Below are 24,858 nucleotides of genomic sequence, written 5' to 3'. Positions count from 1 at the left end.
GAGGAGGGTTCTCTCTCACTCCCAGTCTGTGATGACAGGATCTTCATTTTGTTGGGATTGCTGGCTGGGAGCGGGCTGGGTATTGGCTGGAAAGTGGTGAGCAAGAGCATTGTGCATTACCTGTTTGTACTTCCTATTATTATTACTGTTTTGTTACCATCACTAAACTTTTTTATTTCAATCTACAAGTTTTTCCTTTTCGTCCCTCCCCTATTTTACCAGGTAGGGAAAAGGTGAGCATGGTGTTTGGCTGCTAGTCAAGTTCAAACCATGACACTTATAGAAGTTAATGGAAATCTCCTTCTGATTTCAGTGGTTTTTGGATCAGTCCATAAGTGTTTTGCTGTCCCCTCACAACTAGTTTCTATGGTTCTGAAGTAAGCAAAGGTCCTACTGAGTTTTATTCACAAAAGAATTGAAGCAACCAAATTGAGTACAAACTGCTGAAATACTGTTTTGATGCTGATCTGTGTGCCCAGACTGAGAACAATATGAACCCTGTGTATCTACAGTTTAAAACAAAAGTATATCAATGAAGTGCAGAACTTCACACAGGTCAGTTCATCCTGATATATCAGGTTATATATCACTGGACAATAATTCAAACTGAATTCTATTAGTTTTAATGCCAGCACCACTGTCATGTCCTGTAGAAGATAACTGACAGGAACAGTTTCAGAGTGGCTGGCCCATTGATCCAGGGACTTGGACATGTTTTTTAACTTCTACATTCTCTGATTTTTAAGACTTTTAAAAATGCAAGAGCATCTCTTCAACGTATTTGCATTCTTGGAGTTATCAAAAACACAGCTTGGGTTATGTACGCGTTTCTGCAAAGCAAAGTCCAAAGGAGAGAAATGTATCTGACCTTGGTATTTCCCTCCTTACTAAAATGGCCAGAAAGCAGAGAACACTGAGGACAGAGTATTAGGCTGAAAGTTCTCCGCAATAAGAGTTGGAAGTCAACTTTACTTTCATTGACAATTTTACAAAATCCTCAGACTCTAAAACTAGTAAAACTCAATAAACTAGTGGTTTATTGAGCCAAATTTTTTTTTTTTTTTTAAGATCATGGACTGCTATGATTATTCAGTGTGACCTTCTTACCATTTCTGATCTGTGTTAGCAGGTAGTCCTTCCATTGTACCAGCAGCCTGTGGTTTGAGGCAGGTTGAAAGTGTCTCGTGTTTCTTCTGTTGAAAGAATTTTACCCGTTCACACAGAAAATGCTTGTCTGTCTCAGCTGGAAAAGCCCTGGGCAAGAGACAGGAAGCTGAGAAAAGATAAAGAACCATTAAAAAAAAAAATACTGTAGCTTAAATATGTCAAATTCAGCCATTAGGCAATGAGGATAATGAGCAATAACAGAGTGCAGAATTTTGCCCCTTATTGTTCAATACGTGGGTGGTCTGTTCACTTTCACACACAGCTGCTTTGTAAGCAGGCTGTATTTTGGGCTGCAGCTGCTGAAACAAACAACAGAAATTGTTTTGGGAAAAAAAAAGGTTGATACTTCCAGTAGCAGTTTTCTAACCCCCCTCTCTGGCATGTGTGTCTTGATTCACCAGCTCAATCTTCTTTAATAAGAGGCAGTGAAGCAAGGAAACAAATCAACAAACTGTCTGGTTTTCAAATTTTTAAATATTAAATTAATTTTATATTCCTTTTTTTTTGATAAGTGGATATTATTCATTTATATACACTGTAATTGAGTGTGAGGGTATTGGGTTTTCTAAGGTCAATACAATTTAGCCACTGAGAAAATTATCTTTGCCTCAAAAAAAGCTGATTTTCCTCATTTTACATATTTTGTGTTTCTGATGGTAAAAACAAAACAGCAGATGGTATCTAACAAACATCATAACAAGTATCAATATTCTGATAACTGGTTGCATCTTTTACAAATCCCATAGTGTGACTGCTTATCTTGCATTAAGTGCCCTGTCTATAGTAGCAACCATTAAAACTATGGTGAAAAAAATGGTTAATGTCCTCATTAGATCCATGTTTCATTTAATATTAGTATTCCTTTGAGAAATTGTCTTATATATCAACATGCATAGAAGTCAAAGCAGATGTAGAGGAGCAAGCATGGTCTTTCTACCAACCCTGTGATGAATCTGAAGAAATTGTATTAAAATTTGAGCCATGTAGTCCTGTTGTCAAAACAAAATCAGTAGTCATCTTCTCAGACTGACATATATAAAGATTTGAAAGATACACAGAGCTTCAGAAAGTTCATTTCCATCCTCTGCTGTGCAGAGAAGAAAGGAAAAAAAATCCACCTCACCCCCTCCCACCCTCACTAACAGAGTAGCTCCAGAAGCTCTGCATGAAATGTTTCTGCTCCAGGGAAAACAATCTGGCCTCATCATGCCTAGTTGGAAAATGTTGTAATAACTTCCTTTTCTTTGAGGCAATTTCCATAATCCATCAGTTATTCAAAGAAAGAAATACACATTATGCTACTATATAAAACATTGCATGTTTACTAATCAGACTGAATTCTTTGAAATGAGCCTTTTTGTACATTTACATTTCCCTGTAGTGTCACACTACGGTAGCACTGGAATCCCTGTAATTGCAGAAAACCATTTGATTTCAGATTCTTTTGCTTAAACAGAAATAAAAATATGTTATTCACAGTAAGCTTTGCTATGATTAAGTGCATTTCAGAAGCTGGATATCTTGATATGATCTTGAAAGGTTAAATAATTTCCCTTGGAGTACTCTAATTTTCATATAAATTACATTACTGAGGGCATAAACCCTATCTTCATAGATCTTGGAGACCCCATTAGCTGAATTAGTTGACAATTTAGTAGTATCTCAAAGTAGCTCAATGATTCTATGAATGTCAGTGTTTCTTAAGATAAGTGCTGGCTGAATTTCCATGTTAACAGAGAACTACAAACAATAATGTCACTTGGGATAAAGTATATCAACATGTCTTCACTAAGGTTAATGAGTACCAATACGTGTAGTAAAAACCATAGATCACCATATATCAGCATGATAAGATTTGTTCTAACGGAATGAATATCTGTTGCTTAGTTGAGTGTTTTACGTGGATGGCAGAAGCAGAAACACATTCAGATTTGGTTATGTAGTGATTAATCAAAAGCCTGTGTTTGCACAAAGTTTGCTACAGAATTTTTAACCAATATAACTTACAAAGTGTCCTGCAGATTTCTTGACAAAAAATACACATTTCAGAGCTTTAAAAACATATCCTTCCTGGTTTGTAATGTGCTACTTTTTATGGCCTCAAATAGGAATATCAGACCTGATTGAGCTAAGCAGTACACATACTAAAAATAAAAAGAATTTCCCCACCCCAGGTAATTTCTGATTTAAGTTTAAAAAAAGGAAACAATCTGCATTTTGAAATAAAATACAGATTTTTTTTGTTATTAGAGTCAGGTCATCTCCTAGGCTAGACAAGTCAAAACTATGCTCAGAAGTCCTATAATATTCAAATGTTTATGAATCATAATTGATATAGAGTATATGCCTGAATTATTTTATTAAAAACAAAGGAACTTCATTACAGACATTCAAACACACCACAATGTTTTATTAACCCTTCTCTTTCAAGAGTATTGGTCATACAGATCCTTGTGCCTTGAGGTACCAGGATACTGCAATCCTGTGAAGAGATAAAGAGACTATTTGTGACCTCAGTGAGATCAAATACATTTTGATACTTTCTGAGGAATGCAAGGAGTTATGTTATTGTGGTGGGTTGACTCTGACTGGATGTGAGGTGCCCACCAAAGCTGCTCTATCACTTCCCTCCTCAACTGGACAGGGAAGAGAAAATAAAATGAAAGGTTCGTGACTTGAGATAAGGACAGTTTAATAAAGCAAAAGCAAAGGTCATGAGTGAAAACAAAGGAAAACAAAAGATATTATTCTCTACTTCCTATCAGCAGGCAATGTCCAGCTACTTCCTGGGAAGCAGAGTATAGTGAGGGGAAGGTGTTTTTTTAAGATTTGGTTTTATTTTTCATTATCCTAATCTGACTTGATTGGCAATAAATTAAACTTATTTCCCCAAGTCAAGTCTATTTTGCTCATGACAGTAATTGGTGAGTAATTTCCCTACCCTTATCTCAACCCACGAGCCTTGGAACAGGTGTGCTGGCAGGACTTGTGACCCTGTGGAGGACCCATGCTGGAGCAGTCTGTTCCTGAAGGACTGCACCCCTCGGAAAGGACTCATGTTGAAGAAGTTAATGGCGGACGGTGGGAGGGACATCATGATGGAGCAGGGGAAGAGTGTGAGGAGTCCTCCTCGTCTGGAGGAAGGAGCAGCAGAGACAAAGGGTGATGAACTGACTGCAATCCGCATTCCCTGTCCCTCTGTGCTGCTCGGGGACAGGAGGTAGAGACAATGCGGCGTAAAGTTAAGCCTGAGAAGAAGGGAGGAGTGGGGGTATTTTTGGGGGGGGATTTGGTCTCATTTCTCATTATCCTACTCCAATCTGATTGGTAATAAATTAAACTAATTTCTCCAAATTGTGTCTATTTTGCCTGTGATGGTAACTGGTGAGTCATCTCCCTGTCCTTATTTCAACCCATGAGCCTTTTGTTATATTTTCTCTCCCCTGTTCAGTTTAGGAGGGGAGTGATAGAGTGGCTTTGGTGGGCACCTGGTATCCAGCCAGAGTCAACCTACTACAGTTATTCTCATTCATTTGTTTTTGAAAGAATAGACAAACAAGAGCAAAAAAAGAAGGATGTAAATGAGCTGGTCTGCAGACTGTGTTTAATTTAATTCTTGATAATGTAAAAAGTTACATGTTCTGAGCAGAACTTATATTGAAGAATATGCACACTTAACAATGGTTAGTGTGGGCACTTTTTATGCATTTGTTCCTGACTTATCTCATGCTACCAAGTTGGAACAGATTCTCCAGAATGAAAATCCACATCCAAAATATACACTGTTACTAATCACTGTTAGTTTTAATCGGATACATCTTACAATACCAAACCCTTCTTGTCTGGAAACTGAAAACAGCCACAAACCATTCCAAAGCCATTTCCACTGCTGCGCACAAGTACACAAGAATTTACATGCTTCAGGGGTCTTTTTGTGAAAGGTAACTCTGCAATTGTCAATTAAGCCAGTAATAAATATTCTATTTTTGCTATTATAAATCCTATGAGATATTAATCTATTCTTTAAAAGTACAGTTTACTTCAATTTCATATACTGGTGCATTAGCTCAACAGTAGCTTATTAGACTGCATGGTATAACATCAGGGAACAGGGAAATATGATCCAATAATTCTATTCTTCATTCTCAGGTTAACAAAACTGTGGGATATAGGTAGGTATTTGTTGTATTGATAATGACTTCAGACATCTATGCTTTTTCTATGGCACCTATCACAATAACATCCAGAAGTTTTTAGGTAATTCCATTTCAAAGATTAAATAGCTCATATTGCCGTACACACTTGAATATGCAGGCTTAGGATAGACTTAAACTTGGCTAAATACAATCTCGGTAAAATGAGACTTCTGTTTTGGGGATTGTGAAATCTATCTATCTGGATTTAACATCCTAAGCTTCCTTCATAATCAAAACCTCCAGAGGCTCATCATTTTAAAGTTAGGTAGGAGTATAAGGATCAGATTTGTTAGAAACCTCCACATCTCCAGTGACTTCAAATCCAGTGTGTTGGATTTGTTTGTGTGTGGTGGGGTTCTAGTAGCAGCTGAGGGGGTTGCAGTGGTGGTCTCTGTGAGAAGCTGCTCAAAGTTTTCCCAGCCCCAAGTCAGACCCGCCTCTGGCCAAGGCCGAACCAATTAGCAACGGTGGTTGAACCTCTGTGATAACATATTTAAGAAGGGGAACTTGAGAGTAGGAGTTGGAGTTGTGAGAAGGACACCTATGCAAACAACAAGGTCAGTGGAAGAAAGGAGGAGGAAGGGGGGGAGGTGCTCCACAGCAGAGACTCCCCTGCAACCCATGATGAGGCAGGCTGTCCTCCTGCAGCCCATGGAGGACTCCATGACAGAGCAGATGGATGCACCCAAAGGCCAGGACTCTGAGGGAAGCCTGTGCTGGAGCAATTTGTTACTGGGAAGATTGCAACCCATGAGAGGAACCCACGCTGGATCAGTTTGTGAAGAGTTTCAGCCTGTGGGAAGGACTCATGTCTGTGAAAGTTCATGGGGGACTGTCTCCTGTGAGAGGGACTCCATGCTGGAGCAGGGGAAGAGTGTGAGGATTCTTCCCCCTGGGGAGGAAGGGGCAACAGAAACAACAGGTGATGAACTGACTGCAACCACCATCCTGACTGCAACCACCATCCCCTGCCCCCTGTATTGCTGGGGGTGATGAGGTAGAGAAATAGAGAGCAAAGCTGAGCCCAGGAAGAAGAGAGGGGTGGGGAGAATTTGTTTTTAATATGTGGTTGTATTTCTCACTGTCCTAGTCTGATTAGAAAATTAAACGGTGGTGGTGGTGTTTAAATTAAATTGGTGTTCTTTTCCTTCCGCAGTCAAGTCTGTCTTTTGCCCATTACCATAATGGGTGAGTCATCCCTCTCTGTCCTTATCTTAATTCCCGAGCCTTTGTTTTATTTTCTCCTCCCCATCCCTAAGGGGGAAGCAGGCAGCTGTGTGGTGCTTGGTTCCCCTCTGGGCTCAAACCACAACATTGTAGTGCTAGGGCCTGAATAATAGGTGCCGAAACAAAGTTGACCTCTAGATGAACCTCACAACTAAACGTTATCCATTATTAGTATCTGTTAATTAGTAAAATCTGTATTACCATTAGCGTTAATTATTAGTATCTGATCATTAATGAAATATGTATGCTCTCTAGTGAAAGATGCAGCTTAGACAGAATATAATCAGAAGTAAGGATGAAATGCTGTGAGAATGTATCCAACTTTCTTTGTTCAGCCTTGTTCAAGGCTGAGAACCCAAGTGTTTGGCCTTGTTAGGAACTCCCTTGGTTCTCTCCCTCAAGCCCCGGCCAAGCTTTGGGTGGAATCCAACAGGAGAATGAAACCAGAAATTTTCCACTCAAAACAAAGGTGCCAGCTATTCTGGCTTGTCGATCTCTGGTATATAAGGCTGGACCCACTTGCAGCGACTTTGGATGCCTCACCTACGGATGGATGCACCGTGTAGGATTTCCCACTTGCCGGGAAAGGTTCTGCAAATCCTCACTGTAACCGGGGCTCCCCAGTGACTGCAGATCTGGATGTTGGTAATGTATGCAAGCGGTGATATATCTTTCTTAATCACTATTCTCCCCCGTCGTGTAGTAAGGATTAGGTTCATTGCCTTGTTTAACTGTATGTAGTAATAAGTAAGTGTACTATTCTGTATTTTTCTTACTGCTTGTTTTCTGTAGTACTTAGTTATATCCTTTGATATAACTTGATATAACATTTATAACTTTGATATAACATTAATAACTTTTTTCAATGCTTGCAGTTTGAGGAAAATAACATTTATAACTTGGATATAACATTAGAATCATTCTACTCTTTTCACTCTGGTGTCTGAGTTTAATTGGCATCCTTGATCAGCAGAACCAACATCCAGTCAGCCAGCTCTCTTCTGGTTAGACTATGAAGACCATACTGCAAAAGATTGGTGTGGTGCTGTGCATATTTAACCATGGGTGGTGACAATCTGAGTCTTAACTTCTATTCACTTTAACAGGATTCAACCTTCATCCCACTAAAGGATCATAACCAGCAGGTATTCTTGGCCAGCAATTCCTTCATCCTCTCGAATCGATGAGAGAAGATTTTGAGAAACTAACTTCAGCCTAGCCATTAAATAATATGTTTTAAATGAGAGAGTAGATCTAGAGTTCTCTAACTAGCACTGTTTGTTTGTCCAATCAAAGGCTAAATAAAATGCATACACATTCATGAGAGCTGGGATGAGAAACCTTTGCTAAATGTTACAGCTGAATACCCAGTATACTAGGACACATTTGGGCTTAATCACCTCTTCAGTTAAGTGAGGAAATAACTAATGGATATAGGTGTAAGGGAGATCTGAAAAATGGATAGACTGGATTGCTTAATGAGTCTGAGACAAGCTTTAGAAAAAAAAGACCTAACAAAGGTCAGGCTGTATCTAACCTCAGACCACAGACTAAGATACCTTATAGAATTATCACAACATTGATGTCCTCTGCTTTAAAAATAAATATCTTGACTTCACCTCTACCTCAGCATTCATGTTTGAAAAATGTCTTCTCCTTAGTATGACATTTATCAATCTGATCTGTATTTCATTGATACTGCCTGTTAGAGGTTTATTTTTATGTGAAAATACTTCAGGTCATCCATCCTTTTTTTTAGCGTTTATCACCACAATATGTACCTATTGCTTCAGCCAGTTAAGTTCACAGAATGGCTAGTCAACATCTTTGTGTTCCTTTGACATGCTAAATTCCACCCTATGGGGTTTTTTTGCTATATTTTCTTCTATAATAAAGATGTAATATAGCTTGGGCTAAATTGCATTTAGGTTTAAGGAAACAAAACAGATATTTTTTATCATGTTATTCAAACCACAATGTTGTGGAAAACTATATTTTTTTAAATTGATACAGGATCACTAAAAAAAATGATCAAATTATGGTTTTGCTGAGATGCTAGGTTTTTTCCTCACTGTTTTGCACTAAATGTAGGTGTAGAGAAGGTCCTGCTTAAAGAAACAAGTCTCCTTTATCCCTTCCCTTCAAATTTTGTGTAAATATTGCTGTATTGATATCGAAGATACTCACAACATCTTGATGTAGCATGAAGATGCTCTATAGCAATTCAGAATAATCTTTTCCAGTCTTAGGCGAGTGTTCATGTAAGCAAAAATGAACATCTTTAATATTCCTTGTAATATTGAGATATTGCCAGAACTTCTCTTTTCTGGATCAGACAACTAATTAATGTTCTTATTGAGAAGAAAATAAAAAAACTTTTGAAAAATATTACTCAATAGTGATTTCAGGTATGTTTCTGATTAAAAAATAAGGGACTGGCAGTTCCATAAAACCATTAATTTCTCTAAGTTTTAAAAATTTTCAGGGCAGCTAGTTAAAATAACTTGTCTAAATTTGCACAGCAAAGATGCAAACCCATCTTTTTTTCTGTACAGCTTTCACAAGTTGAAGTGTTTGCTGAAATACTTAAATCAACAGACAACAACAGCTGTGTATTCACACCATCATCCATTATCTGATTGCTGTGAAAGATTATATATATTTTTCTTTTTGATTCAAAAGTCAGAGGGTGGTTGAATTATTGCAAGAAGAGTTCTGTATGGCATTTCAGAGACTCCATAGCAACTGTATTCAACTCACGGCATCTGCGCCACATAAAATCCTCAGAGCTCTACTTCTTTGAGTTCAAGGAAGGTGTCATATGAAGTCATGATGTCATGTAAAGATTGTCAAAGGGAAACATGTTCATTATAAAAAAATAGTGCATATGCAAGTACCTTGTAAGCCTAGCCACACAGAAATGGTAAAAACATTCTTTTTCTGAAAATAACTATGAACAGCGGCAATTCCTCTCATTATTTTCCTCAAACTGCAAGCATTGAAAAAACTTATTCAATAATGTGTTATTAGAAAAGAGGTCACATGTGCTCTTGTACCCAACAGCATTGGCAAGAGAAACTTGTTTACTTCTTTGTTAAAACTTACATATTTTGTACTGTTTTGCTCTAAGGAACAACAAAAAGTAATCCTATTGACATGTTTATGGAGGAACTTTGACACTATGGAAACATCATTTTATAAATACAGTATAATTTTTCTGACTAGTACTAGCTGCAGCCACGAATTATCACAAGTGTAGCAACCATTATTATTTACAATATCTTACAGCAGCTTATGAGTTTAAGGGCAACCTGGAGATAATTTTACACAAATTACTTCAGCCTTCTGCTTCTTTTATTTCTCATTTTTAAAAAAGAGCCTAATATTTCCTTTGCTCATTACAAGATGATCTTTCCTGTTTTGAACTTTCAAATCACTGGAGAAGAAAGAAAATCATTATTTAAAAATGTAGTGGAAAAAAGTTGTCTGAGCAAATGACTTATAACTGTTCAAATTTCCACTTCTCATGTGCAGTGGCATCATAGTTTCATTAATTCTCTAGTTATCAGCTTTTAGATTATGTAAAATATAAAAATTAAGTGTGAATAATAATAAAAATTACACACTTCAGGTCTACTTTTTTCCTAAAAAAAAATCAACAGAAGAAAAAAAGCCCTTCATTGCCATTAGGAGACTTGAATGGGGCCACAAGAAGTTTTTAACCATGCCAAACACTGTTGTCATTGCTTTTATAATTGCTTTGATAATTATTTGTAATGTTATCAATAGTCCCAGCCATGCACAAATACACACCAAGTGTCTCACATGTGTATCAAACACCTAAAAAGAGGGTGAAATATAAATATAATTCACAAATAAAGACAAAACCTCGGCTTGTTCGTTATATGATTTGGATAGGCTGAATGAGTAGAGAAACACAGCGATGCTGGTCTCTGCATTTCTTGTTCACTCATTTTATCAATATCTATGACTTTGACTCCTCCAGCAGCCCCTGAGCCAGTTTATTCACTATTCACATGAGATAGCTCCCAATACAGCATGTATATTTAAGCAAATTCCATGTAGTACATGAAGTATGTTTTGATTATGCCAGTGTTAAGTCCCATGAAAACATTAAAAAACTCAGATTGACAGAAGGAAATTAGAGGTGTTTATTCAATGTGTATTTCTGGTAGTGTCCTAAAAATAAGGGACACTTCCTGAAAGAATATGAAGTTCAATTCAGAGGTCAGTAAGGATCAATATTGCTAGTATTAATATAAATAATTCTGTTTCTCAAGTTCTCTGTAGCGCCCTTTTTCCCCCTCTCAAAAAGTAAATGACTAATTTCTTGATTAAATGCAGACTTCAGCTAAGCTTCATTGACAACATACTACCATAAGCTCTGAGGATACAAAACCATTCTGTAAGAAACTGGGAAAATATTACCAGCATTTTATTCTTTTACTATGCTTTCTGCGATTTTCTCACTTCTTGATCTGCATACTACTCAGTTATTCTCAGTGCCTAATGCAAGTTTTGGAAACTTAAAGTAAGATCATTGACTAGTTAGTTACAGTATTTTTAGTTGTACTTTGAATTGAAAATATCTGCCATTTTAGAGTTGGATCCTTTACTATCTTTAATAGCTTTTTTTACTAATGTGTGAAAGAATCAGAATAACCATATATGAAGATATAAATCATGTTTTATTACCACTCATTTGGAGCCACACAACACTTCACTGTATGTATGAGAAATATTTCCAAAATCTGCTTTTCAAAGTTTTTTAACCTTTACAAAATCTGATGTTATGTCAAGTTCTGTCACTCCTGAAATTTTCTTTTCTTGCTCTGACAGATCTTACTTTCTTATCAGAGTAATACTGAAATATAATCAGGGGATCTGAGAGAAGGAGCTGCAGAAACAATGTTTTCAAAGAAAAGATGATGCTTGGAACTTCTTGATTTAATTCAATTGGTTAGAGTTAGAGCTTTTACTAAAGAGTATTACAGACAATCTCATATACCACCAACTAGTGATGCATTTAGGAAATGAGAAAGTCTGGCATTATGTCAGAGCTTCATATTCGGAACTGGAAATATTTTCTTGCATAAAGGCTGTAAGTCCAAATACCTCTATTTCTTGTCTAGTTTATTCCATACACAAAAGTAAGTGTTCTGCTGAATTCCAAATGTTTTTCTTCTCTATCACCTCTCCTTGAGTGCAACTCATGTACTTTTCACTTTTGATGTTATCAAGTGTTGAAAGACCCTTCCAAGTCAGTCTTTTAAGTATTATGCCATATATGCTTGCGTCAGATTTCACATATGAATGACTGTCAACCAGGTAGCAGAAATATAGAATTATCGGTGATAGAATACCTGAAGGTAAAGAATAAGTCTCAATTTGTTTCTAAGTTCTGATTAGGAATAAATAATTGAAACAATTATGCCTTCACTGATTATAGCAGGAGATCCATTAACAGACTTACCAAACAGAAGCAGACATGGATAGGATTACCATGGAAAACATTAACATTCTCATTGACAAACTCGCTTATCTGGTAATTTATCTTGTATGTTCTTCATAAATAATGCATAATCAATGTGTCAGACTTATTCTCACATTCTTCTACACTTTCCAAAGGAAAACACTGTCAAGTAGTTCCACAGTAGGAATTAAGCTTTTTACTGTTTTGAAACCGAAAATATACATTTCTTAATCATTGCTTAGCTTCTTTCAGACCCTGGATGTCTGAAATGTGTAGTTATCTACATTTCTAATATTGTGTTTCTAGAAACTTTCTTGCACATCCACAAATGCCTCATACTTCACTATGCTGAGTCTGATTCATTCCAAGTCTTCTTTTCAGGTATTTCAAATGTGCAGTTGCTTCACCTCTCTCATTGAATACATCCATGTCAGAAAAAGTAGTGATGTTCCACTTGGATAAGGATGGAAAGATAAGCGTTCAGGATGCTGCGAACAAGGGGCTGGGGTGTAAGTAGGACTATGCCAGCTGATGAGGGAATCTGCAGGGAAAGAGGAACAAAGTGGGTATAAAAGGGGGTAGTCACATGAAAAATATGGATGGTCATTATGCCTGTCTGATTAGTGCACCTGTCATTATGCCTGTCTGACTGATCAGTGCACCTGATCACTGTACTCTGTCCTATCTACTCATTAAATCTTTTCTTAGCTGTGTCTGTGCAGTCTCACCCTCTGTTCCATATGTATGAGTACATCTGTCTTTTTGCTAGCAAGAACGATGCTGGACAAGGCAGGGAGTAGGAGACTCCTGGGGCAAGAAAGAGGGTCAGGCAGTGGTATTGGAGATTTGTATGTGTGCCTGCAGTAGTGACCTTCTGCCTCTGCCAGCCCAAGGGGATGAGGGGACTTGGCTGCCTGTGGTTTGTGTTTTATGTGAGTCCTGTATGTTAGTGCTGTTGAAGGCAGCACCTTCTCCATGGCAGTCTGTGTGACCAGCCATGTCAGTGTCCTCTGTGTGTGTGTGTGTGTCTCTCCAGGACCTGAGCTCAGCTTTGCTACTGCTTGACCCTGCAAAGGGGAAAGTGTCAGCCGCATCCCTCAGTCTGGGTCCCAGGGCACCAGGCTGGTCTCCAGGAACTGGGCAGGAGGATCCTCGGCTGGGGCTACCAGAGGAGACAACCACTCCTAACGTCACATAGCAGAAATCACTCTGTCTGTTTAGACCTGATGGTCTTTTTGACTCCTACCCTTAGGTGCCTAAATTTTCCCATACAGAGGAAATCTAGGGAGTGGTAGGTTCCCTGGGCAATTAACCATCAAAATGTCACACATAGATCAATGTTTGGGGAATTGTTTTTCTCTGGATTCTGAAAAAAGTGTTAATTTTTGGTTTGATGCTCTTTTGTGTAAATTACATTTTTATTCAAAGTCAAGTGCTTGTTCTTGCATATTCTTGACTTTTTTCCTACGTTATAACAATCTTTGAAAAATAATAGCATTTGTATGAAGAAGGCTCACTTGCAACTTTTCTTTATTTGACTTGATATGGATTCACATAATTTATTATGAGGATTGAGTTTTATGTGATGATGCATTTCTCATAAAGTAAGAAATTGAACTAAATGAGGAAAAGTGACTAAATTATTACTGTTTATCTAAGAGAGAAGAAAAGTTTTGTGTTAGCTTTTTGCTCCTTTTCACCCTCTATGCATTAAAATGTCATTCATCATAATTTATTTCATGTATTTTTCTAATTAAAATGAACTTACTAAGTTTGGATTTAAATAATATGACATTCAAGTTCATTCAAAAAGGAAAACATGCCTTTTACTGATATTATGCTTTCCTTAAAATTACAGATTCTGAAAATGATTCACACATCCTTTTACAAAGCTAAATGACATTTTGGGCATCTTGGATACTGTTATATTTGGGCAGATAACACTACACTGTGCGAAAAATTAATGTGTAGAGTTTTTAGATCAGTTTAGTGCAGATCAACTGTACTTTGTCATGATGTACCACCTCTTTTATATCAAGAATAATAGTAAAAAAAAATTCAACATGAAAATAAAAGAATATGAAAGTGAAGCATAGTTTTTGTAGTTACAATAAAGAGAAGTAGCCAAGACAAAAATTATAATTTTCAGGTATTAAATAAGTGACAAACATTAGTTTGGTAACAATCTCACAGTAAAAAGTAGATGACAATTGAAAATGCTAAAAAGGTACAAGAGACCTATAGATTAAGAACTGATATGAGTATTTAAGATTTGGTACAAAATGACCAAAGCTTAAAGACAGAGAGTGAAGTCTGACAGCTGAAGACCAGGAGTTCTTCAGAAGAACAGCTATCATACTCTGAGGCTTAAAACAGGTTCTTAGCCCTGCAGAGTACACTACCACTGAAGGCATCTCCAGATAAATTTTGTTGATAGGTAAAGCCTATAAACTACTTCTCTGGGATGTCAAACCCAGCTGGACTCTGTGTGTGTGTGTATGCGTTTACATGGGAGAGAGAGGAAAAGAGAGAAAAAAAGAAACAGTTTATATTAAGTGTAAAGGCAAAATGCAAAATGCTCATACAATAGCATACTGAAAGGAAAGTTGTACTTTACAATGTATGAGAAACAAAAATAAATAATTTTTAAAAAGAGGAAGAATTTGAGATACTTATGGTTCTGGCAGATTCTGTACCAACTTTGTTTAGATCTGGAGCTGAAATTACATTTTAGTTTCTGCAAGCCACCTAAATTCATTTCACCATTTAACTGCAAAGATTATTGCCATTCCTTTAAATAAATAACATATTTTTATTGATTGCAGTCTAGATCTTTCTCAGGTCAGCTTGTATTTATTGAAGACCATCCTTAAAAAGCTTTTACATCCCACAGGTTGGAAGAATATATAAATTCATAGGCTCTGTTTTTAGTGACGTGAAAAAGACTTCACGTGTAATTGCAAGATTAACTGGAACATTGTGTGCAACAATAAGAAATTACATAGTATCATTATCATTGAACTATTTTTAAACAGCTACTTTCATCAAATTTTGTGATGAGTTAGCATAAAATCAACATAAAATAAACAGAAAATAGACTGGGTCAGTGTCCTGGTTTAACCAGGATAGGGTTAAGTTTCCCCAGCAGAGGGGGGGAGCTCTAGCCGGGTTATTCAGATACCATGCCGACATCACATCCTGGCAGGTCACATTTTCCTGGCGCGGGAGCGCGGTGCACTCGTGGTTTTGTACATCGTGCTTCTCACTGCTGTATTTGGTAGCTATTTTGCTCTGTTCATTGCTATCACTATTACTGTTATTGTTATTGTTGTTGTTGGTTGTGTTGCTATTGCACTGTTGTATTAAACCTTTCCTTATTTCAGTCTTGGGGCTTTGTATTTCACTCCCTTTGTGGGGGAGGGGCAGCGGCTGCGTGGTCTCAGACCCCGGCAGGGGCTAAACCACCACAGTCAGTTTTCAATAAAAAATGCCAAGGTGCTGTATGTATGTATTAGGATATTTCCAGGAACATATTTTGCATATTTTAATATTTCAGACATTCATAGAGTATCATATTCATACTTAAAGCTGAATCAGAAGAGACAAATTCTATATATATATGTTACATTTCTTTAGGAAAATTATAAACTGAGGGCTTTTCAAAAAAATTGTTTCACTGAGCTATTTGTAAACACCATATGCTGGTTTAACTGTGTGACTTGAAGCTTTATTATTAAAATAGAGGAGTATTTCTTAGCTCTCACAAATTCATGTGAAAAATGTTAGGAGAATAATAAGGTTGCAAAGTCAAGAGCACCAGAAAAAGGAATTTAAATAATTAAGCTACTTCTTGAAATATGAATTATGTTGCGTTGTTTATATGAATCTTCATATGAACACAATGATAAACTTGAGTCCACAGCCTGCTGAAGATCCCCAGCAGAGTTAGCTGTGGGATTTCTCAGTCTTCCAGTTTTATGTTTTAACCACAAGTGATAGTGCCCTGGAGGAGCAAGGTCAATAAAATAAATATTATATACTTTTATCATTTAAATTGTGTCAGTGTGCTGACATAGAAAAGGATCAGATTAAGAATGTACATGCTTTTCAGGATAGAGATGAGAAGAGCTGAAAGTATGATCAGAAGAAAAATAGCTTTTTTCCAGAGATTTTAGAAACAACATAATTGTATTAATTTCTGAAATAAGGTAGCTTGGGAAAATCAAAGAATAGATACAAAATAACAGTTTTCTACTGACTGATCCCTTATTTTAACTGTTAAGTTATTCTTTCAATATTTTTTAAAATAAACACCAAAATCCCATAAAAATCAGTTGAAATTACTTCTAAAGAATCTGTCCAGATACTTTTTAGAACTAATACTTGAAAATAATTAAAATAACTTGAATATAACTTGGTTTTAGAAAGAAAAAGAAAACACACCAAAAAAAAGGATCAGAGAATATGTTATTCGTCATTTTAAAAATTCATTAACATGATTAACAATTACTATTAAAAACATGGGCTTTTAACACAAAATCTTCCTTCAAGAAAATAATGGGCATCACCAGAATTTTATTTGTTACACAATATTTAATCATACTTCAAGGTTACATGTTATAGAATCATTTATATACTTACAATAACACAATGGTTTGTATCTGAGACTATTTATCTCAATCTGTTTTAAGTCCTGACATGACTTAAAAGAAAATTAATCAGTCAGCATTTTATATACTAGCTATGTCATAGATATAAGGATATATGATCCTTAATAAAGAATCTTCAAAAGCATCATCATATGCTCTCTAACGTTAGATTACTTGTACTTTACTATGAACTTCTCACAGTGCATACAGATTGGGTGTCCTAGAGTGAGAACTCTAACTTCCTAAAGGAGGTTGCAGCTGTAAACATATTTGAAGAAATAAATAGCAAATGAAATTGAACTATAGGGGTACTTTTTGTCTAGATTTCAGTTCACACTTTAGTGCTAATTGCTTCCTAAATTTAAGGACATGAATTTCTATGCTGAAGCTTGTTACATCTCTATAAGAATGTCTGTTGCAAGTATGGGAATAATATAAACAGCTCCTGTAGCCTTTTTGAAGATTTCATCAGTACTTCAGAAGATGTTTATATTATATAAATCTCCATATTTTACTGCCAGATTGCTGCAATTTTCTACTCCAGGTCAGTAAGAAGACCAACTGGTTCCCAAAGCAGCTCTTAAACAATGACAACAATGAAGTCTCTGAACTCTGACACAAGGCTCTGACATTGACCTTGTCCTTTTACAGAAATCACTATTTACTTTATACATGCATGTCATTCATGGTTTTAAACTGTCTGTCCTCAAAGCATGAACATGACTTTATGAAAACATTAAACTCTTAAACCTCTTGTGTCTTCATAGACTTCTGACACCTTCCAGACATTTATCTGAAATCTTAGTAATTGTTTTCTCTGGGAAGTTCTATTGTGGTCCTGAAATATCACTGTCGATTCAAGGAGAATATCTTCCATGATCTTTTACTTGTTCAAATAACAACTAGAGCAGTGTGAATTTGAAGAACTTGCTTATCTCTGCTCATACTTGTAATACCATGAAAACTCCAGCATAGAGTAAGAATTTAGTTTAAAATTTAATCCATTCATTTTCAAATTCTCATAATATTATTGGGACCAGTACTGGTAAAATTAATGTAAAAATATTTTTTTTTTTTAATGTAGGTCATACAGTCCTATTTTGTTTTATTTTCTTTTATTTTCCTCTTCTGAGGATTTCTAAGCACAAGCCTTGGCCCTTTGATGGATATCTTTTTGAAGTAGTTGATAAAAAATGCTTTTAGTGGTTCGGAATCCTGAAGAATTTCTTGCTTGGAGGGAGAAACAGTAAAAACTTCTCCGAATCTTTAGAACTTGTTTACTTTGAAGTTAAAGGCCTCAGCAAAAACTTACTGAAAAGTAGTCAGGACTTCAGGTTTTCATTATATCAAGAATGGCCTGACCAACGAGTTAGGCAGCTACAAAGATATTTGACTCTTAGAAAGCTATTACTACCTCGGTTGGAAAGATAAGTTGGACTTACGAGTTACTGCTAAGTCAGTCATGATCAGTTAATTCTGTGTTTTACCAAGAACAGGCTGCATGATCTAATGTCCCACACTTCTTTAATAAATAGACTGTGGCACACCTCAGTAAAATACAGATTGAACTTTTGTAAGGCTTTCCTTTAGATCATAGAATCATAGAATGTTTTGGGCTGGAAAGGAACTTAAAGATCATCTAGTTCCAACTGCCCTGACATGGGCAGGGACACCTTCCAATAGATCAGGTTGTTGAAAGCCCTGTCCAAGCTGGCCTTGAACACTGCCAGGGAGGGCGCATCCACAACTTCTCTGGGTGTTTTGCTGATTAAGGATACCAATTAAACTCAGACACCAGAATGAAAAGAGTAGGCATATTTTACTGGTGATAACCTGTTTTGCTGATCAGGGATATCAATTAAACTCAGACACCAGAGTGAAAAGAGCAGGCGTATTTTACTAGAAATAACTAAATAATATAACAGAATAATACAGAAAACATACAGTAAGAAAAGACAGAACAGTGCACTTAAACAAACAGGAAAATACAGGGTAATGCGTCAAATCATTACTACCTGAGAGAGAGAATAGTGATTAAGAAAGATACATCACCACTTGCATATGTTACCATCATCCAGATCCGCAGTCGCTGGGGAGCCCTGGTTACAGCGAGGATTTGGAGAGCCTTTCCCGGCAAGTGGGAAATCCTACGCGGTGCGTCCACCCGTAGGTGAGGCTTCCAAAGTCGCTGTGAGCGGGCCCAGCCTTATATACCTAAAAATCAGTAAGCCAGAATAGCTGACACCTTTGTTTTAAGCGGAAATATCTGGTTTTCATCTCAGTTAGGTTCCCCCCAGAGCCTGGCCAGGGCTTAAGGGAGAAGCTAAGGGAGTTTCCCTGCTTATCTAGTTAATTTATGAGCAAGGTCACAAGGCCAGACAACTGTTTCCGTGGCCTTGTTATCTTGCTCACACATAAAGAAAAAGATAAAGATACATTCAACATAGACATGTTTTATGATGTTTAAGCTATATCTTCTATGCATATTTCACTAATGACTACATACAGAGTTAGCAGTTTCAGTTCAGGGCCTGTTGCTCAGGCTTCAGTATTCCCACCTTTTACATCAGAATAGTTGGTTTGCTATAACTTAGTATAATACCTATTAGCACAATGGTTATCAGTTATAAAATGTACAGGATTCATCTATAGGTCAACTCTGGCTTGGGCTTATTGTCCAAGCCTTAGCACTTCATAACCAAATAATGTAACAGCGTAATACAGAAAATATGTAGTAAGAAAAAGCAGAATAGTGCACTTAAAGCAACAAACAGGAAAATACAGGGTAATGCATCAAATCATTGCTACACGAGAGAGAGAATAGTGATTAAGAGAGATACATCACCACTTGCATATATTATCATCATCATCCAGGTCCGCAGTCGCTGGGGAGCCCCAGTTACAGCGAGGATTTGGAGAGCCTGTCCTGGCAAGTGGGAAATCCTACGCGGTGCGTCCACCCATAGGTGAGGCTTCCAAAGTTGCTGCAAGTGGGTCCAGCCTTATATACCAGAGATCGACAAGCCAGAATAACTGGCACCTTTGTTTTGAGCGGAAAATTTCTGGTTTCATTCTCCAGCTGGATTCCACCCAAAGCTTGGCCAGGGCTCGAGGGGGGAACCAACGGAGTTTCTAACAAGGCCAAACACTTGGGTTCTCAGCCTTGAACAAGGCTGCGAAAGTAAAGTTGAATGCATTCTCTCCTCACTACTGATTATATTTTGTCTTTCACTAGCGAGTTTACATATTTTATTAATGACTACATGCTAAGTTAGCAGCTTCAGCTTGGGGCCTGTTGTTCAGGCTGCAGTATTTCAATGCTTTAGCACTTTTTACACCAGCATAAGTGGGTTGTTATAACTTAGTACAATACCTACTAGCACAATGATAAATATACAGGATTCATCTATAGGTCAACTCTGGCTTGGGCCTGTTGTCCAAGCCTTAGCACTTCTCTGGGCAACATGTTCCAGTGTCTCACCACCCTCACAGTAAAGAATTTCTTTCTAATATCTAATCTAAATCTACCCTCTTCCAGTTTAAAACCGTTACCCTTTGTCCTATCACTACAGTCTCTGATAAAGAGTCCCTCCCCATCTTTCCTGTAGGCCCCCTTTAAGTAGTGGAAGACCTTTATAAGGTCTCTCCAGATACTTCTCTTCAGACTGAACAACCCACATTCTCTCCACCTGTCTTGATAGGTGAGGTGCTCCAGACCCCTGATCATCTTTGTGGTCCTCCTCTGCACCCACCTGAGCAGGTCCATGGTTTTTTTATGCTGGGAGCCCCAGAGCTGGACACAGCACTTGAGGTAGGGTCTCACAAGAGCAGAGTAGAGGGGGAGAATCACCTCCCTCGACCTGCTGGCCACACTTTTCTTGATCAGCCCAAGATACGGTTGGCTTTCTGGGCTGCAAGCGCACATTTCTGGCTCATAGTAGGTTTTCCATCCACTAATATCCCCAAGTCCTTCTCCACAGGGCTGCTCTCCATCCGTTTATCACCCAGCCTGTAGCTGGGCTTCGGATTGCGACTCATGTGCAGGACTTTGCACTTGGCCATGTTGAACTTCATGAAGTTTGCATGGGCCCACCTCTCCAGCCTGTCCAGGTCCCTCTGGACAGCACATCCCTTCCCTCCAGCCTGTCGATGCACCACACAGCTTGGTGTTGTCAGCAAACTTGGTAAGGCTGCACTCAGTCCCACTGTCCATGTCACTGACAAAGACATTAAACAACACCGGTCCCAATACCGACCCCTGAGGAATGCCACTTGTTACTGGTCTCCACACAGACATTGTGCCATTGACCACAACACTTTGAGTGAGACCATCCAGACAATTTCTTATCCACTGAGTGGTCCATCCATCAAATCCATGTCTCTCCAGTTTAGACACAAGGATGTCATGCAGGACAGTGTCAAAAGCTTTGCACAAGGCCAGGTAGATGACGTCTACTTGCTCTTCCCTTATCCAGCAATGCTGTAACTCCATTGTAGAAGGCCACCAAATTTGTCAGGCATGATTTGCCATTAGTGAAGCCATGTTGGCTGTCACTAATCACCTCCTTATTTTCTATGTGCCCTAGCACAGTTTTCAGAAGGATCTGCTCCATGATCTTGCCAGGCACAGAGGTGGGACTGACTGGCTTGTACTTCCCTGGGTCTTCCTTTTTTCCCTTTTTAAAAATGGGGGTTAAGTTTCCCCTTTTCCAGTCAGTGAGAACTTCACTGGACTGCCACGACTTCTCAAATATGATGGATAGTGGCTTAGTCACTTCATCCGCCAGTTCCCTCAGGACCTGCAGATGCATCTCATCAGGTCCCATCAACCTGTGCACCTTCAGGTTCCTTTGGTGGTCTCCAACCTGATCTTCTCCTACAGTGGGTGATTATTCATTCTCCCAGTCCCAGCCTTTGTCTTCTGCAAATTGGGCAGTGTGGCTGGATCTTCAGATCTTCAGGAAAGTCTCAGTGTCTTGAAGAACAATATGTTCAGCCTTAACCTTATGACACAGCAAGTGCCAGAGGTATGTGGAGTGCCCAGACTATACCACAGGTTATGCTTTTATGAAGTTATTCAGATTATTAGGGTGTTTCCCTCTGGTAAAAGCAAGAGTGCAGTACACACATGGAAAAGAGAAAACAATGGGGCAAGGGCACAGATATTTTAAAATTTCTGGAGAAAAAAAGAAAAAAAAGAAGTAATTTTGTGGTGCTGTGAAATATTTCAGAAATCCTTAAGCTCTGATGATCATAGCACATAGTGAGACAGCAGCTTGCTCCAGTGCTGCTTCATGACAAACAGCAATAAGCACAGAAGCCATATATCTATTTACTGTGTATTGAACATACTCATTTGAGATACTGACCTGCCCATATACAATGTGCAAGAGGGCAGAACAGGAAGGACTTTCAAGCAGGAAAATCTTATGTTTAATTTTCTGTCAGGGAGATTCTGTAATCCATTTTCTTTTCCTGCTTTTAGCCTAGCAACAGCATCCTGTACTACAAGGGGGTTCCATGAAATTTACAAAATCAAGGGCAAAACCAGAGAGATGTGTGCATTTCTCTCATTAATGGGATTATAACAAGAGCAGGTTGACATGTTTATTTTCAGTATTGTATTTTCTGGATTACTATTATTTTGTCACCTTAAACTGGGCAAAAGACTTCATAAAAAACAACAAAGGCCCATCTTATACCTTGAGGTAAAAATTAAAGGTAAAATGGATTACATAACTTTATGAAAGAAGAGATATAACAAACAAAAAGTCTCATTGATTAAAAATGGGGTTACACTCAGTCTTCATGTAGCATGACTGGTGCATGACATACCTAAGTGCCTATATATATCTTTATAAAGTAAAACAGAGAAGATAAGAGAACTATTGCAAGAGGGATGAAGAATAGGTATGGTGAGAAAGGAAAGGTCTTGGGAAAAAGAAATTTTACCCCCATACTGAAAAAAGTGATTAAACTACTTTTTCATCCCTCCAGTGTCAGTGATGTAAAAGACATAACTGAAAATGAGCAGAAAACAGCAATTTTAACAGACACCTGCCAAACAGATTTGATCTCCCATAAAAATTAGAAATCTAACATTTTTAACACCAACATCTTTAAGTTATCCTAGAAACAGATTCTGACTCACCATCTCCTTGGTAACAGCTTAAACCATTTCCAATCTGTACTCTAAAATATAACTCCTAGCTGACCAGAAGTATAGACTGAAATTAACAATTTATTCCTATTTGCAAACTTGAAGGTCAAGAAAAGATCTGTAATTTTTTTTTGTTATAAATTTTTCTGTTTCCTGTAAATTGATAAGAGTTTACTAACAAGACTGTGTGGAAATTTCCAAACAAAGTCCAAAAGACAGTGGAGATGTTAATCTATGCTCTCACAGTGAATGTGGAGTCCACTCAGAACTGTTCAAGAAATCCATACCCTTAATGAAACAGCACTCTGAAGCAGTAATCATCTCATTTCAGCTAGCAGAAAAACAAAAACAAAGTCACATTCTTGTATTGAACCCTCAGAAAGTTATTTTTGGCATATCTCAACATTTTCAGGCTTTGTTTACTAGGGAATCATTTAGATAACGAGTTTTAATTTTATATCTAAGTTTTTATGGCTGCCCATTGTAAAATATTGCAATATCCTCCCAAATATCATGAAAATAAATTTCCAGCAAAAAATAGACAAGGTAATACCCATACAGTTTGTGACACTCCAACATTAACAGCATTTTCAATCTGTTAATTATTTTGTAAGAACATGTTCCTTTTTAGTTGACTTCTTCTGATGACTAAAACTCTTTAAGTTGTAGAGCATTCCCTGAAAAAATGTAAGACTATGGAAAAATATTTAAATAATAATAAGAGGTCTAAAGTAGTTAATTTTGGTGGAAAACTGTTGAATGATTTTTTTTTTTTAATTGTGGAAAAAATTTTAACAATTCCTTTTAAGCTTTTACTGAGACAGGCCTTGAACTATGACACTTTGCTTTATGATTATAGCACATGCTTATTTCTTGTATGAAGAGATCAATTTTTGGTGAAAAATTATATATACTGTTTAATGTTGCTTTTCCTTTATTATTCTCATAGTGTCCAGCTGTGCTATTCACATACAGAATACTTTTACTCATAGAATCGTAGAAATATAGAATTGTTTGGGTTGGAAAGGACCTTAAAGATCACCTAGTTTCAACCCCCCTGCCATGAGCAGGGACACCTTCCACTAGACCAGGTTGCTCAAAGCCCCGTCCAACCTGGCCTTGAACACTTCCAGGGAGGGGGCATCCACAACTTCTCTGGGCAACCTGTTCCAGTGTCTCACCACCCTCACAGTAAAGAATTTCTTTCTAATATCTAATCTAAATCTACCCTCTTCCAGTTTAAAACCGTTACCCTTTGTCCTATCACTACAGTCTCTGATAAAGAGTCCCTCCCCATCTTTCCTGTAGGCCCCCTTTAAGCAGTGGAAGACCTTTATAAGGTCTCTCCAGATACTTCTCTTCAGACTGAACAGAGAGAAGAGAACAGAGAGAGATTGTTTATGTTCTCTCTTCAGAGAGAACAACCCACATTCTCTCCACCTGTTTTCCATCCACTAATATCCCCAAGTCCTTCTCTGCAGGACTGTACTCAAAGCACTGTGCAGGTATAGAGCACAAAGAGTTCCACAGACTTTATTAAGGTCTTAATTTTTAAAAACTTTATATAGGAAATAGGAGAACAAATATTGGATAGAAGGAAACAGATAGAGGAGCGCAAGGAAAAATGAGACAGTAATGACTGATACGATAGACTGTGCTCTCTGTATTGAGTCCAAGGAACGTTTCATGGAAGACTTTGAAAGAGAAATTACTTTGGTGAATGACTATCCAAGCCATGTTAGAGAGCATTGGTGAAGTTACAAAAATACTGTTTTGAAAATGTACAAGGGGTGATGGCAGTTTATATCATGGGAGACCATGTTAGATAAATAAGAAAGAAAACACCTGTAGCAGGTGAGAGACACCTTTCTTCTCAAATTTAATATCTTCTTTAGAGTAAAACCTACTGTTCTATAGATTAACAGTGCTGATAACATGATGTGTATGCCTTTTGTTAGTGTCAGA

Source organism: Strix uralensis, chromosome 1 (assembly GCF_047716275.1).
Source record: "Strix uralensis isolate ZFMK-TIS-50842 chromosome 1, bStrUra1, whole genome shotgun sequence".
NCBI lineage: Eukaryota > Metazoa > Chordata > Aves > Strigiformes > Strigidae > Strix > Strix uralensis.
Note: the sequence above shows the minus strand (reverse complement) of the source record.